The sequence below is a fragment of the Megascapheus bottae genome, chromosome 10, assembly GCF_031878675.1.
Source record: "Megascapheus bottae isolate mThoBot1 chromosome 10, mThoBot2.hap1, whole genome shotgun sequence".
In the NCBI taxonomy this organism is placed as follows: domain Eukaryota; kingdom Metazoa; phylum Chordata; class Mammalia; order Rodentia; family Geomyidae; genus Megascapheus; species Megascapheus bottae.
The window spans coordinates 59221586-59237577 of record NC_143518.1 but is presented as its reverse complement, the minus strand read 5'-3'; positions in this window follow the sequence as shown (position 1 = coordinate 59237577).

Here is a 15992-nt window from a genome sequence, read left to right as displayed (position 1 = left end):
TTCTTGAATGGCAGGGCGATGCCAGGACTGTCCTCACAGCACTCAGGAGCTGAGCAGAAAGACCGACACACTGGGGCTACACAGCAAGTACCTCGCGTGAAGAAAGAATAATGATTCTGAATAAGAAAACATCCAGAAATCTTTCTTTTTCCCCATGGCAAACTAAACCCGGCATGTGCTGCACTCCGCTTGCGTTGAGGCAGCCTCTCGGTTCTCTTGCCACACATCTGGAGTTTTGAACGCTGGTCCCCTGGGCAGAGGACTCTGAGGTGCTGGAGAGACAGGGCCACCCTCCATGCCCAAACCTACCCTAACCCACCAGTCCCACCTTTGCCGGCAAAGACATGTGCACTGCAGGGCCACAGCTGTCAGCAGCCCTCCAAGGCTGACAGACTTCTATGTAGCTGCTTTCTCTACAGGGCACACACACATCACTCCAGTATAACATCGTTAAACTAGCAGCCCAAGGGCTGCTCAAACTATGACCTATCTGTATTACTTCCATGAAAACATTTTATGAAAGCAACTCCAGATGTGGTAAGCACCTGGACTAATAGGAAGAGAGTAAAAGCTGAATGAGAGGGGTTATACTTTATCCTTCTCAGCCAAGCGTCCCAGCTGGGTAGAGAGGGCTGGGGGGCCCTGCCTCCCCACTTTCTCCCCCTGCCCCACAAGGAAAGGCCTAGAAGTCTATACACAGACACCACCAGGGAACCACACGTTCTATTCCTCCTTCCTCTCCAGGTGCTCACAGCACATCGCCAGAGACCAGGCAGCATCTGGATTTGCAGAATTACTAATGGTTCTGTTGCTTGGTCAACTGATGGTCTTCAAGTTACATATTTTCTGAGAGAAGCTGGACTCAGATACCGGACGCTAGATTCTGGTTTTGAGACAGGACGTTATCTACATTTCAAGGGAGCCTCAAGGTTTGAACTGGACTGTAAAAAAAAATGAATATGAGCGAACTGTCAGATCCTTCCTTCTCTAATTCATCCTACTCAAAAAATTTGCTTCCCTCTTCTGTTGATATTTGTCTAATAACCACAGGCCTTTGCTATCTGTCATCCTCTCCCACACAGAAAGAGCCTAGAACTGTGAATGGGAGACTATTTGCCTCCTGTTACCTAATAAAGGAGAATATTGCTGAAACTTTTCAAAGGAAAGGAAATGATAGGTAAAATCCATCACTGCCAAGTGATTTTTTTTAAAGTCTGTTGCTAAAGGCACAATGCCTATGTGTATCTCATCATATAAAATAATATTTATCAAAATGAACTCCAGGAAACAAGAAGATTTTTTTTTCTTGGTTTAAAAAAAATAGGTTGCAGGCTTAATTTCATTAGTAAGAATTACAAATGTTACATGCCATTAAAAAAATGCATCCTGAGGAATCTTACTGTCCTCAGCATATCATCTCCAGAATCTGCTGATTTTTGAACTGGCTATATTTAAAGAATTTCTAGTGTTTATCTGGTTGAGAAATTTAGAGCTTACATTTACCTTCAGAAATCTCATACTTTCACAGAAAAAGAAAGTGATATTTAGTTGTCAAAATTTAAAATTCTCAGAATCCACATGTAAAACAGCTTCTCCATTTTGTTAGCGTCTAATTCCCCTCAAGGAGCAGAAGTGAAAGGAATCTTTCATTGTGGGTTCCAAGGTCATCTGGTGTGATGGGGTGAGAATTCCTGATCCAATCCAGCTCAGAGCTGGTCCCCACCAAGACCTCAACTCTACCATAAAAGTGCATCAGTCTGGGCACGGGCAGCTCACACCTGTAACCCTAGCTACTCAGCAGGCTGAGATCTGAGGGCTGGAATTCAAAGCTAGTCCAAGCAGTTAAGTCCATGAAACTCATACTCAGGCAATGAGTGGCACAAAAGAAAAAATTTGAGGCCTGTTCATTAGCTCTCACTCTACTCCTCCATGAAGACTCTGGGAAACCTGATGGGACACAATGTCTACAATCTACCCGCGTTGAAGCCTGGTGACTGATGGTGACCTTAGATTATTACTTTTGTCTTTATTTCTTCTTTTCTTTTTTTCCTTTGTTGGTCATGGAGCGTGAACTTGGGGCCTGGGCTCTTTTGCTCAAAATTTTTACAGTGAAAGTTCTCCACAGTCAGAGAAATGGGACTGTGGCTGATTGGTATCTGTGCTGCCACCTGTTGGCCATGTGCAGAAATACACACAGGGAGAAGAAAAAACTCAGAGGGGTGTTGTATTCACAATCTGTACATGTACCCGGGGAGGGGCAGTTCTAGAGCTTGAACTCAGGTCCTGGGGACTGTCCTTGGGCTTATCTCAAGGCTAGCACTCTACCACTTGAGCCACAGCACCACTTCCAGCTTATTCTGTGTGTATGGTGCTGAGGAATCAAACCCAGGGCTTTTTGCACGCTAGACAAGCACTGTACCACTAGGTCATGCTCCTAGCCCCTGTACTTTGAATATAATTTTACTGTTATTATTAAGGCCATCAGTGCTTCTTAAACAGGAAGAGGGAGGTTCAAACATCCTTTGGAGCATATTATGTAAGAAAATCTGCAGACAAATGTGGACAACCTTAAGCCCGCCCGTATAAACACTTTCTATTCTAGAATACCATAGAGTCACTTCAAGGGCAGTAAGAAAAACTTCTGTAAATTGAAAGAAAGTAACCGTTCTAGGAATATGGTTCAAGTGTGAGATTCTTCAGGAGGAAAACATTTGACAGGACAGAAAAAAAGAAAGAGAGAGAGAGAGAGAGAGAGAGAGAGAGAGAGAGAGAGAGAGAGAGAGAGAGAGAGAGAGAGAGAGAGAGAGAGAAGCAAGCAAGCCTAAACTTTCCCTGACAGCCAGGAGTGTTTGGTTTCATTTCTAAGTTAATCAATGAGAAAGGCTCTCTGGGAATTCTGAGTGCTATTTCCAACAGAAACATTATGCTTTTGACACCTCTGTTGTGGATGTCTTAACCCTTGCACTTGTCGAGGCTGGGATCGGTGGCTGTGTAGGTGATTTGTTTGTTTAACTGGGAGGAAGACCTTGTGGGTTTCCCTGATGGGTTTTGTGGCTCTGGCTGTCGACCTGTCAGCTCCCTGCACGATGTGTTGAACATATCCCAGAGCTCTCTGCAACTGCAGGCCTCCCTCCCCTACCCACCCAGCCAAAAGGAGCCGGTTGCTTTCTCCTTGCCCAGGGAGGCTAAGGCCTTGGAGAAACTGCCCAAACCAATCTCCTCTGCAGCCCGCCCCACTCATACACCTAAAGAAGTATCGACCAGCCCAGTTCACCTGCAATGAAGCCAGGACACTCAGCCACAAGCCCACATCTACACAACATTGGCATTCATCTGAGTCTCTCTAATACCTGCGGTAGGCACAGCCAGTAACAGAATGCTATCACCCAAAGGTTTCTACAGGATGAACAGTTCTTCCATCCTGCTTTCTGTCCTTATTAAGGTTTTATTTTTTTAATACTATTTTACTTATTTTTGTATGCATGCTAGGACTGGGGTTTGAACTGGAGGCCTGAGCTGACTATCCCTGAGCTGATTTTGATTAAGGCTAGTACTCTACCACTTGATCCACAGCTCCATTTCTGGCTTTTTGGCTATTTAACTGGACATAAGAGTATCACAGATGTTTTTGCTCGGGCTGGATTCAAACTGAGATCCTCAGATCTCAGTCTCCAGAGCAGCTAGGATTACAGGCCTGAGCTGAAGCCCTGAGTGGTTGCGTTTTTATTTTACTGTTGCTCTCATAATTTTTATCTAGCATGTTATTCCACCAGTGTCTATGCAATACTTTATGTTGAAAACTAAATCATCATTTTTATGAGGGAAGAGATTCCTCAGAAACCTGGGCGCCCAGTGGCTCACACTTATAATCCCAGTGACCGGGAGACTGAGATCTGAGGACCACAGTCCAAGGCCAGTATAGTCAGGAAAGCCCAGGAGACTCTTATCCCCAATTAACAACCAAGAAGCTAGGGGTGGAGGCGGAGCTCAAGTGCTAGAGTGCTGGCATGGGGCAAAAAAGCCTCAGGACATGCGTTCAAGCCCCAGGAGCAGCCAATAGAAAAGCCTCCTCAGGACACAAAATGTGGTGCCAGCCAGTGGGATGGCACAGGACTCCTGGTTGACGAAGCAGAGCCCTCACTGAGCCATCACTGCCTGCCTCTGGGTTGCTTTGGGGTTTTTTTTATCCATTTTATTAAGGTAATAAAATGTAGTTTCACAGTAATCTATAGTGTGTCGTTGCACATGCATATTATTGATATTTTCCACGTGATGCTTGAGTTTACTTTTCCATTAATAGAAACTCTGCATTTTATTCATTAATTAGACAAAGAATTAATGGTGGTTTATACAAGTCTAGCGTCAAGCCAACAGGGTAGAAGCCATTACTACATTGCATGCACCGCAGTCCTTGCTTAGTGAAGGCTTTGTTCCAAGACACATTTAAGTGCACTTGTTTGTTAAACAGAGTGATATTATGTGAAGAATAAAATGGACACATTCAGAGAAAGCCAGTTTTGTAAAAGGACAGTGGACATTGAGAGACCTCAGTCAGACTCTTGGTGCTTTTCGATTCCTGGAAAACTTCACATAAAGATACTTGCATTTGGGGTGCTGGTGGCTCATGACTGTAATCCTACTTACTCCAGAGGCTGAGATCAGAAGCTAAGAATTCGAAGCCAGCCTCACCACGCAAAGCCAAAAGACTGCTATCTCCAATTAACCAGCAAAAGCCAGCCTCCACCTTGAGTGGAAAAATGCAGATGAGAGCGTGAGGCAGTGAGTTCAAGCCCAAGAACCAGTATAAACAAGAAAAAGTGCACTTTTACTTTATTTGCAGTGCTATCCTTCTAACGATGATTCTAAGCTCAACTTGTCCAGAACAAAACCAGGTTCTTTAGCCCAGAACCCCAATAACCTTAGTGTTGGATCAATCCTGACAAAACCAGCCAAGGTAGCCAAGACCCTAAGGTGAAACCCCCAAAGAATCGTGGTCAGGGACTGGGGGCTCCTGCCTGTAATCTCTGTTCCTCAGAGACTGAGATCCTAAGGATCGGAGCTTAAAACCAGCTGGGTAGGAAATTCCATGATGAACCACCAAAAAGTGGAAGTGGAATGATGATGATACTGATGCTGATGATAATGATGATGGTGATGGTGATGATGGTGGTGGTGGTGGTGGTGATAATGATGGCTCAAGCCTTGAGTAAAAAAAAATCTACGGGACAGCAGCCTGGCCCAAGTTCAAGCCCCAAGACTAACATGCCCCAGAAAAACTCTCTATTTATTTGTACTGGATTTGCCTTAGGAAGACGGGACTGCTTCGCAGTTTCTGCGTCTGGGGCTGCAAGGACCATCAAGAACCTCGCCTCCAAGGGAGAAGCCTGCATTTCAGAGGGTGTGGCTGCGTCACCCCAGCTGCCCAGGGCCGGGTGTGAAAGCCCTCCAGTCACACCCCACAATGCTTACCTCCACCTTGGCCTGTTCTCTCCACAAAACCCCCACATGGTTCCGCCTCGCCTACATCATAGGAGCCGTGGTTCCCTTCTGTGAACCTTCCTGCCCGCCTGCCTGCACACCACCACATGCAGCTTACTGACGGAGGTGGAGCCTGCCTAACGTCCTGCCCACACGGGCTGGACCTACAGTCCTCACATCTCCAACCCCTAAGTCACTGGGAGTGCAGGTATGAGCCACGGCACCTGGAGACACAATCTTCTTCTTTACTAGACTGCAATTGACTTAAGAGGCAGGATCGCATTGGCACAAACAGCTTTAGGAAATACCTTTCTACAAAACTGAATTTATTGGTTTTCAAGAATGAACAAATAGGGACCGGGAGCTTGGCCTAGTGGTGGAGTGCCTACCATGCACGCATGAAGACCCCGGTTCAATTCCTAGGTACCACACACATAGCAAAAGCCAGAAGTGGTGCTGTGGTAGAGCTCTAGCCTTGAGAAAGCCCAAGGACAGTGCTCAGGCCCTGAGTTCAAGCTCAGGACGAGCAAAAAAAAACTTAAAAGAATGAACAAATAACTGGAAGAGAGTGAAGGAAGGGAAGACGCTGTGTGAAAGGAAATGTACCCATTACCTGACTCACGCCATTATAATCCCTTCGTACTCCACCTCTATAACAACAACAATGTAAATAACTTTTTTTTGCCAATCCTGGGGCCAGAAGCACTGTACCAGCTGAGCCAACACCTCAGTCCTTTTTGTTTTTTTGCTTTGAGGGTTTGTTTGCTTTGCTTTGCTGATTTTTGGGAGAAAGAGCCCCTAACTTTTGGCTTGGCCAGCCTAGAACCTCAATCCTCCTGTCTTCTCTCCCTTCCCAGGAGAGAGGCTAGCATTCCCGGCATGGACCAGCATTCCCGGCAGTCTTCTCATGCTGTCTGATACTACTGCTTGACGTCAGAGTCTAGAGGCCTCATGACTGAAAATAAAGTTACTTCCAGCTACATGGCTAAACCACAACACAAATCATTTCCACACACAGATCAGCACAACTCTGGTCTGCATTTCAACCAGAGAACGAATGACAAAAGGACAAAACTGCCCAGAACGCTCCCTCTCCAGGAACAGAAGAAATGGTCCTGGGCTGACAAAATCTGGTGTCAGGGCCTTCCAGTGGAAAGCTGACTTCTGGTGCACACATTCATACATATACATACACATATACAGACAGACACGCACACATGCATACATGGACACCTACATGGCCTCCTTGGTCTCCATCCCAATTTCATAAATTAAAGATTTCATAAAATAAAGATTCTTCACTCAGCTGGGCACCTGTGGCTGACATCTGTAATTCTAGCTACTCAGGAGAGAATCACAGTTCAAACCAGCCTAGGCAGGAAAGTCTGTGAGACTCTGATCGTTAATAAACCAAAAAAGCCAAAAGAGTGCTAGCTTTGAGTAAAAGAAGCTCAGGAACAGCACTTAGGTCCTGAGTTCAAACCCCAGACCAGCACAAAAAAAAGAGAAAACATTCTCCTCTCTGGGTGAAGGCTCTCAGCTGATAGGCCCCACTTTGCCACAAGCTGACCCCCACAGATTCCACTGAGAAAATGGACCCTCATCCAGGAAAATGTCTTCAAATCCCTTCCAGGAATGTAACAATGGTTACAAGTAGCTACCACGCTAGCGTGTATTTCCACACATCCATGTGAGTTACTTTCCTGGCCCAGCTGTCACCCAGGGCAGGCCAGGACCACAGCCCCTTGCTCCAGATGGCTCAGGATCTTTCTGGAGTTGAACATGTGACACCTCCACTTCTCCCCTCCCTCCCTCCACCCCCAAAATATCATACAGCACATATGTACATGTGGGGGATCGGGACTGTTGATAACTCTAGTTATTTACCAACCTTCTCTATTCAGGAGTCAAACACCCATCCACGATGAAAAATGACACCAAACTAATGCCACGGTAATTCACTGTCCTCTTTAAAGACGTCATTTGGCAAAGTCAAGGTTGGAAGCACGGGATGGAACAAATGGAGGTGGGACATGACAGGACTCCATCACAGTTTTGGCACACTAAGAACTACTAAGAAATGTGGCTATATTTCATACTCATCTTTATTTTTTTTACACAGTTTTTTCCTTGGGGTCCATTGCAAAATATCTCCAGAGAGCTTCCTGGAGACCTTAGAAAAACTTTTATTCAATACCTTTATCTAGGTTTGGGAGTTTGGCCTAGTGGTAGAGTGCTTGCCTAGCATGCACAAAGACCCAGGTTCGATTCCTTGGTACCACATACATAGAAAAAGACGGAAATGGTGCTGTGGCTCAAGTGGTAGAGCTCTAGCCTTGAGAAGTCCCAAGGACAGGGTTCAGGTCCTGAGCTCAAGCCCAAGACTGGCAAAAAAAAAAAAGAGTTTCATGGACTTTCACGCCCAGGCTGGTCTTGAACTGCGATTGTCAGATCTCAGTCTCCTGAGCAGCTAGGATTACAGGCATGAGCCACTTGCAACCGGTTTGATTTTTTACTTTTTAAATTTATAAGTATAGAAACAAAGATTAGGTCAAGCTGGTGCCTACAATTAGGGAGGTTAAAGCAGGAAGATGCCAAGATCTTGTCTGAGGAAATAATAATAATAGGAGCTGGGCATGGGTGGCTCATGCTACATTCCTAACTACTCAAAAGGCTGAGATCTAAGCCAGCCCAGGCAATAAAGCCCATGAGACTCTTATTTCCAATAAAATACTCAAAAAAACCAAACCCCACAGAAATGGTACTGTGGCCCACGAGGTAGAGCACTGGTAGCCTCGAGCAAAGGAAGCTCAGGGCCAGCGCCCAACTCCAGAGTTACAACCCCAGGTCCAGCAAAATATTAAGAATAAGCAGAAAACTGACAGTAGGATGACATGGATCAAGATGCACCGCACTCCCAAAGTGACATGTTGAACTGAAATCCCTTTGCACAGCTATTAAATATAATAAAACCGGGCAATGGTAGCACATTCTTGTAACCCTGAGCTCAAGCCCAGGACTGGCAAAAAAGAAAAGAAAAAAAAAGCTAGAAGTAGAGCTGTGGCTCTAGTGTAGAACACTAGCCCTGAGGAGAAAAACAAGTCTCAGGGATAGCACCCACACCCGGGGTTCAAATCTTATAGCCGATACAAAAGAAATCAAAATAAGAGTGTGGCCTAGCAGTAGAGGGCTTGCCGAGCACACAGGAAGCCCTGGGTTGGATTTCTCAGTACCATACACACAGAAAAAGCTGAAAGTGGTACTGTGGTAGAGTGCTAACCTTGAGGAAAGCCCAAGGACAGTGCCCAGGCCCTGAGTTCAAACCTCAGGACTGGCAACAACATAAAAAAAAAGGTACCTAGAAATATTTCCAACAACAATAGAGAAAGGGCTGCAGTGGGAGTTAAGGGAGGGCACTGGTCTAGCATGCAGCCAGGCCTGGGCTCCTTCACCAGTGCTGCAAAAAAAAAAATCATAATTATTATTATTATTACCCTTTTCATAACTAAAAACAGCACCCCACAGGACCTGTACAATCTTGTGTTGTATAATCCACAGTGCTGAGGGGAGGACTCCATTGAAATTTCTTTCTGGGAAGCTCTGGTGGCAGGTCCTGGTCCTTGGGGCATCCTGTGACCTTGGCCGTCATTTGCATGCTGCTCTTGAAGAGAAAGAAGGTGAAGAAGCAAAGGCACAGGTGAGTTGCTGGGAGGCCTCTTTGCTACCTTCAATGAAATGAAGGGGGTGGGTCATGGGGCTTGAACTTGGCCTGAGCAATGTCCCTGAGCTCTTCAGCTCAAGGCTATTGCCCTACCCTTAAGCCAAGCCCCACTTCCCATTTTCTAGAAGTTAACTGGAGATAAGAGTCTCAGGTCCTTTTGTGCCCGGGCTGGCTTTGAACCTTGATCCTCAGATCTCAGCCTCTTGAGTAGCTAGGATGACAAGCATGAGCCACCGCGCCCAGCAAGACACTGCATTTTTAAAAGCCCCCTCTTCACTCAGTGACCCCCGCTGCTGGCTACCCCCAGCAGAGGGCAGTGACCAAACTGTGCCTCACCCTCTACCAACCACAGAACCTACTGACTCATCATGATTTCATCTGATTAATATGTAACCAAAGAAGCAAAGGAAATCATTTCACAATTTCCATGTCCCAGCTATACTCACATTCCTTTAGGTTAGAAGCTATCCCGGGCCAAGATGTTCTCCACTGTGACATAGTCTTTCTTCCTCCTAAGAGTCACAGCATTGCAAAAGGCAACCCCCCCCCACACCAACAAAAAGTAGATCAAAAGACTGCCTGCTTGTCTACACTGTTTACATGCTTTACATACTCTAAAAATATGTAGCTTATTAATGACTGATTGCCCAGCCTCTTCAATAAGCTTTTTTATTAGCATGACAGTCCTTAACTTACAAGTGTCAAACCACCTACATGGCCCACGTCGCCTTGATGATATTTAATATAAAGAGAGAAGAGTATTTATACCCCTCACAATCACAGAATGGATTGTTTTAAGGTTATACAGCCCAGATGCGATAAAGAAAGACGGAACCTTACAAAATGATAAATATTTTCATTAAAAACTTTAAAACTAAAAGTTCAAAGATATGTTCTCCTCTCTTATTTCTTGTCACACCATGACTTAAGACCCAAAACTAATCTACTTTCAATTTTATTCCATATTTCACCTCTGTCATAGTCCTCAGCAGAGAGTATTGGAATACGATCATTTTTTATTTTGTTGATGTTACCGACAGCTTTATTTCACAAAGCAATCTTATACTGCATCTACCAGCAGCAGGGCGCAGAGGTCAAATAGTCCATCCTCACAGGTAGAGAGCTTATTAAACGACTCGTCTATTAAAGCCGATGGACAATATAAAGAAACATCCCCGCAAAATACTTTTAACATAGTTCAATGAAGAGACGGCTCCAAAGGGTAGTAAATAATTTAAACGAAGACCAATAGGGAATCTGTTATCTATTTTACTAGCATCTTCAAAATTATATTTCAAATAAAGTGGTTAGAACAGAGAGAAACACAAAAGCTATGGGGAACAGCCGGGGATTTACAAATCCTAAACTGTAGATATTTTCCCGAGAAATCAGAAGGCATGAAATGTGTCAGCTCAAATCCAGACGTGAATAAATCAACAAATCTATCAGAGTTCATTTAAAACTGCACTAGCCACACACACCACAGAATGTCGAACAGAGGTAACAGTGTTTTTGAAGATAGTCTTCCTGCCTTTTATTGTTATTTTGGAGGACATTTGATTTTTAATTAAGTACTTAATTAAAGCCAATACTAGGACTTGAATTCAGAGCCTTGACACTGTCCCTGAGCTTTTTTTGCTCAAGACTGGTGCTCTACCATTTGAGACATACCTCCACATCCAGCTTTTTAGTGGTTAATTGGAGACAAAAGTCTCTTCTGAGCCAGGTGCCAGTGGCTCACACCTGTAATCCTAGCTACCCAGGAAGCTGAGATCTGAGGATGGAGGTTCAAAGCCAACCCAGGCACAAAAGTCTATGAGACTCATAATGACAATCAACCACCAGAAAACCAGAAGTAGCACTGTGGCTCAAAGTGGCAGAGCACTTGCCTTGAGCCAAAATGCTCAGAGACTATGAGTGCCCAGGCCCAGAGTTCAAGCCTCACGATGGACAAAAAAAAAGTCTCATCTACTTTCTTGACTGGTCTGGCTTTGAGCCAGGATCTGCAGATCTCAGCTCCTGAGTAGCTGGGATTCTAGGAAGAGCCACTAGTGCCCAGAACAACATGGGTCATGAGTCAAGGTCAAATTTTACTTGCAAAAGACATGCCATGTCATGTAGTTACTGTTTCTGATTTTGTTACCTGGTATATTGTATATATGTTTGTTTTTTTCTTTGAAATAGGGAAGAGAAGGGGGGAAACAAGATAATTGGGAGGGGATGGGGGAGAGAAACCGGGACAAAATACATGAGAAGAGGTATCAATGTGTGAGAAGTTAATGCGCCCGCCACTTGATGAATGCAACTGTAACCCCTCTATACATTACCCTGACAATAAAAAGAAAGACATGATATGTGGCAAATGCAAGCAAACAAGATGGAAAATATCTATTCATTTATTACATGAAATTTAGTCTGAAACTCTAAATGGGAGTCTGGGGCTGCTGTTATGTGGTAAGAGTTTGCCTGGTACTCTGTGAAGACTTTGATTCTATCCTCAGCACAGAAAAGGAAGGAAGGAAGGAAGGAAGGAAGGAAGGAAGGAAGGAAGGAAGGAAGGAAGGAAGGGAGGGAGGGAGGGAGGGAGAGAGAGAGAGAAGTTAAATGTGCTCCACCATGGGACACACCTTTCAGTTATTTGTGATAACCTAATAATCAGAAAACCAAATTCTCCAACATTCTATCACGATACGAATCCCTGTGTACCCTTAACCATATCTAAAAGAAAAATGGTTAGCCCCAGCAGCTCATGCCTGTAATCATCGCTACTCAGGAGGCTGAGATCTGAGGATTGTGGTTCAAAGACAGCTTAATCAAGAAAGTTCATGAGACTTTCTTCTTTCTAAAAAGCCAGAAAGCAGAGCTGTGGGTCTACTATGTGGTTAGAGGTACCATCCTTGAGCAAACAAACAAACAAAAAAACCTTAAGGGATCGTTTCTAGGCACTGTGTTCAATCCCCAATACCAGCACCAAAATTTTTTTTTAATTAAAAAAAATACTATAGTAAACTAAAAGTAAAGAGGAAATGGAATCCATGACATAGAACTCACTTTCTTATCTCCATATGCAAGCTGTGTTTGTTATTAACCAAAATGACAAACCGAAACTGTAACTTCCAATAAGTTTGTCATAAATAATGCCTCTTCATCTTGAAAGTGTATTTTTCTACCCCTCTGACCAGGAAATTGGGTTTCCTCCCATCTCTCGTTGCAAAGATACACCTCTTAATTGCAGTTGATCAGCAGATTCATCTGGGAGGATAATTAATAAGATTCAGAAACATAAACCACAAGTTGTTAAAGTTTACAATTACCTTCCCCGGCTGGCCTTGCTTTCACACGCAGTAAATCATCTGCCTACTTGTATTTGTACCCAATCATTTTTTAAAGTCACAATCTTTGTAGTGTCAACTTGTCAAGGGTCAAAGGGAAGAAGAGGCAAGATTCCCAAATCAATCTGCTTGTAGAAACTGTCTCATTTCATTTCAAATTACCTGCTGCGGTTGAAGCCAGGAATGGACAAACTGCCTTTCCCCATAAACCATGACAGCACAGGTCGAGCGTACGCGATCATTCATAAGGGACAAGTCATGCAGGCCCTGTCATTAACTACTTCTAAACGGCATCGCAGGTTAAGCGATCTTGCTGGGCTGCCTCCCGTATAAATAGTGTTTGGACAGTTTAATGTCAAGAGACAACTCCTCAGGGATTAAAACTGCCTAACCCAGCAGGACCTGTGTCCAGACAGGGACCAAGGTCCTGTGGCATTGTCACTGGAAGTCACACCTTTGCGGATGTTTGGCACCAGTGACCCCACAGGCAATGGAATGTCGTTCATCTACTTCATGTGGCTGCGACATGGTGTTCTGAGAATATTAAAAATAACTTTACACATTCAGAGAGTCATCCTTCCAGAAAAGTATTCTCCCAGAGTTTACACATGTCCTTGTGAGGCGGAGCAGGAAATGAAAGGATGTTGATGGAGGGGCCAGGGGCTCCGAAACTCAATGGGAAAGTCAAAGATCTAATGCAAGCAGAGGCCTGGGGACCAGGACTGATGACCCAAGGGGCCACGACATAAGACATAAGACCGAACCAAGTATTCCAATGTTGTGGTGGTGCTCGCTCCTGATTGCAAGCTCTATAACACCTCAGAGTAACAATGGATTTGAACTGATTGTTTCCAGTTCATGCTAGGTGCTGTGCTGAATGAGCTTATCTCCAATTAATCACCAAAAAGCTTGCCTGTGGAACTGTGGCCCAAGTGCCAACCTGGACTGAAAAAGCTAAGGAAGCGTGCCTAGGCCCTGAGTTCAAGCCCTAGTACTGGCATGCACGTGCATGTGCACCCACACACACACAGTTGTGGATCAGAGCATGAATAAACTCACCTCAAGTCATACAGCAGGTGGATAGCAAACAATAACAACTCTGGGTGGAGCCCTCCCTCTTACCCATCACCTCCATGGCAATGCCGGCTCTGCTTCTCATTCTACTGGCCTGACATAGAAAGAATTTACTCTACACGCTGGCTTAGCTTTCTTTAGCATGCTTTAGCTGTGTGCAAAATCCTGCATCATTAAAAGGAAAACGTTGCTTAGTTACGAACTGAGTCAAATCAAGCCATAGCCTCAAGGAGAACATGAAGACATTACAGCAGCAGGTAGGTGGGCAGAAAGAGTTTTAAGAAAATCCACTTCAAAACAATGTCCATATGCTTTTGCTCCTAAATTAATCATGCTGGGGAAATGCAATGTGATTCTTACTTTCTACCCCCATTCACAACCAGTGCTCTTAGACTTCACCCTCAGGACCTGAGGTTCCCGTGGCGGCATCCCCTCAGACAATCAAGGCAACCAGAGCTTTCTCCACATTCCCAACTAATCAGTCAGATGCATGGACCCACCGCCAATGGCTCTTGCCTGTGATCCATGCTACTTAAGAGACTGAGGTCTGAGGATCAAGGGTGAAAGCCAATGCCAGGCAGAACAGGCTGTCATACTCTTATTCCCACTATACCATCAAAAAATTAGAAATAGAGCCAGGCACAGTGGCTCACGCCTGTAACCCTAGCTACTCAGGAGGCTGAAATCTGAGAATCGAGGTTCAAAGCCAGCCAGGGCATGAAAGTCCAAAAGACTTATCTCCAATTAACCACCAGAAAACTGAAATGGTGCTGTGGCTCAAGGGGTAGGGTGGTAGCCTTGAGCCGAAGAGCTCAGGGACAGCGCCCAGAGTTCAAGTCCTACAACCGATAAAAAAAGAAGTGGAGTTGTGACTCAAGTGGTAGGTACCAGCCTTGAGTGAAAGAAACAAGCAAGAACAGGAGGTTCCGAGTTCAAAGCCCCATATGAGCACCAAAAAAAAAAAAGAAAGAAAGCTGGGAGTTTGGCCTAGTGATAGAGTGCTTGGCTAACATGCACAAAGACCTGGGTTTGATTCCTCGGTACCACATACATAGAAAAAAGCCAGAAGTGGTGCTGAGGCTCAAGTGGTAGAGCTCTAGCCTTGAGAAATTCCAAGGACAGTGCTCAGGCCCTGAGCCCAAGCCCAGGACTGGCAAGAAAGAAAGAAAGAAAGAAAGAAAGAAAGACAGAAAGAAAGAAAGAAAGAAGCGAGAGAGAGAGAGAGAGAGAGAGAGAGAGAGAGAGAGAAGAAAGAAAGAAAGAAAGAAAGAAAGAAAGAAAGAAAGAAAGAAAGAGAGGAAAGAAAGCAAGCAAGCAAGCAAGCAATGCATTTTGATCAAATTCTAATGATAATTTTGAACCTTTAAAAGCTTCTAACCAAAGAATGTTTAGAAAGACATTTTCCATTTTCTGTTTACATGCACAGTTTTTGTTGATGATGCCTCCTTGATGTTTTCCAGGCAGGGTTTTCAATACTGTACAGCCTAGACTAGCTGAACTCAGTCTTCCAAGCTGCTGCCATTAGAGACATACACCACCATGCCTTTCCACATACTTTTATAGCAGAAAATAAGAATTAATTAACTAAAGCTTCCAAGCATAAATATATTTTGTCAGAGTAAAATTTGGTTGGGGAAAAAACAGAAAGTGGAATTTCAAGGAGAAAGGGGAACAGGGTCATAAAATCATTTGTGGAGTTTTTTTTGGGTGGGGTAGAGTTGTTTTGGCTAGGGACTGAAGCTGAAGCCTTGTACTTGCTAAGCAGGTACTTCACCACATGAACAGAATCCCTAGTCCCCTTTTTTGTGTGTGTGCTGATACTGGGCTTGAATTCAGGGCCTTACGCTTTTATGTAACTTTTACACTCAAGGCTGGCATTCTGCCACTTGAGCCCGTGCTTCACTTGTAGGTTTTGCTGATTAACTGGAGATGAGTCTCATCGACTTGTCTGCCCTGGCTGTTTTCAAGCCAGGATCCTCAGACCTCAGCTTCCTTAGTAGCTAGGGTGATAGGGTGGTATTTTATTTGCCTCATCCTACTTCCCCAAGCTTTGAGTATGTGGGACCTGCTCCATCCCCTTCTTGGGCTGGGAGGGAGTCCCCTAAAGTTCCAGAGAGTCACACTCCACGTCTAGTGCTCTCTTCACCAAGCCACACAGCTTCCAAAGCAAAAGCAGGCACAGGCGCCACCTAGACAGGCAGTGCCATGCGGCCTGCACAGGCCACGCGAAGGCCGCTCGGCCCGTGGGGTCCGGGTTAGAGCGGCTGGGCTGGACACCTGCTCGCTCCACCCCTCCTCCCCACCCGTCTCCCCGGGTCGCCCGCCCCTGCTCCACGGTGCCCAGCGTCGGTGAGCCCACGGCCAGCCTGGCCTGCCGAGGCACCGCG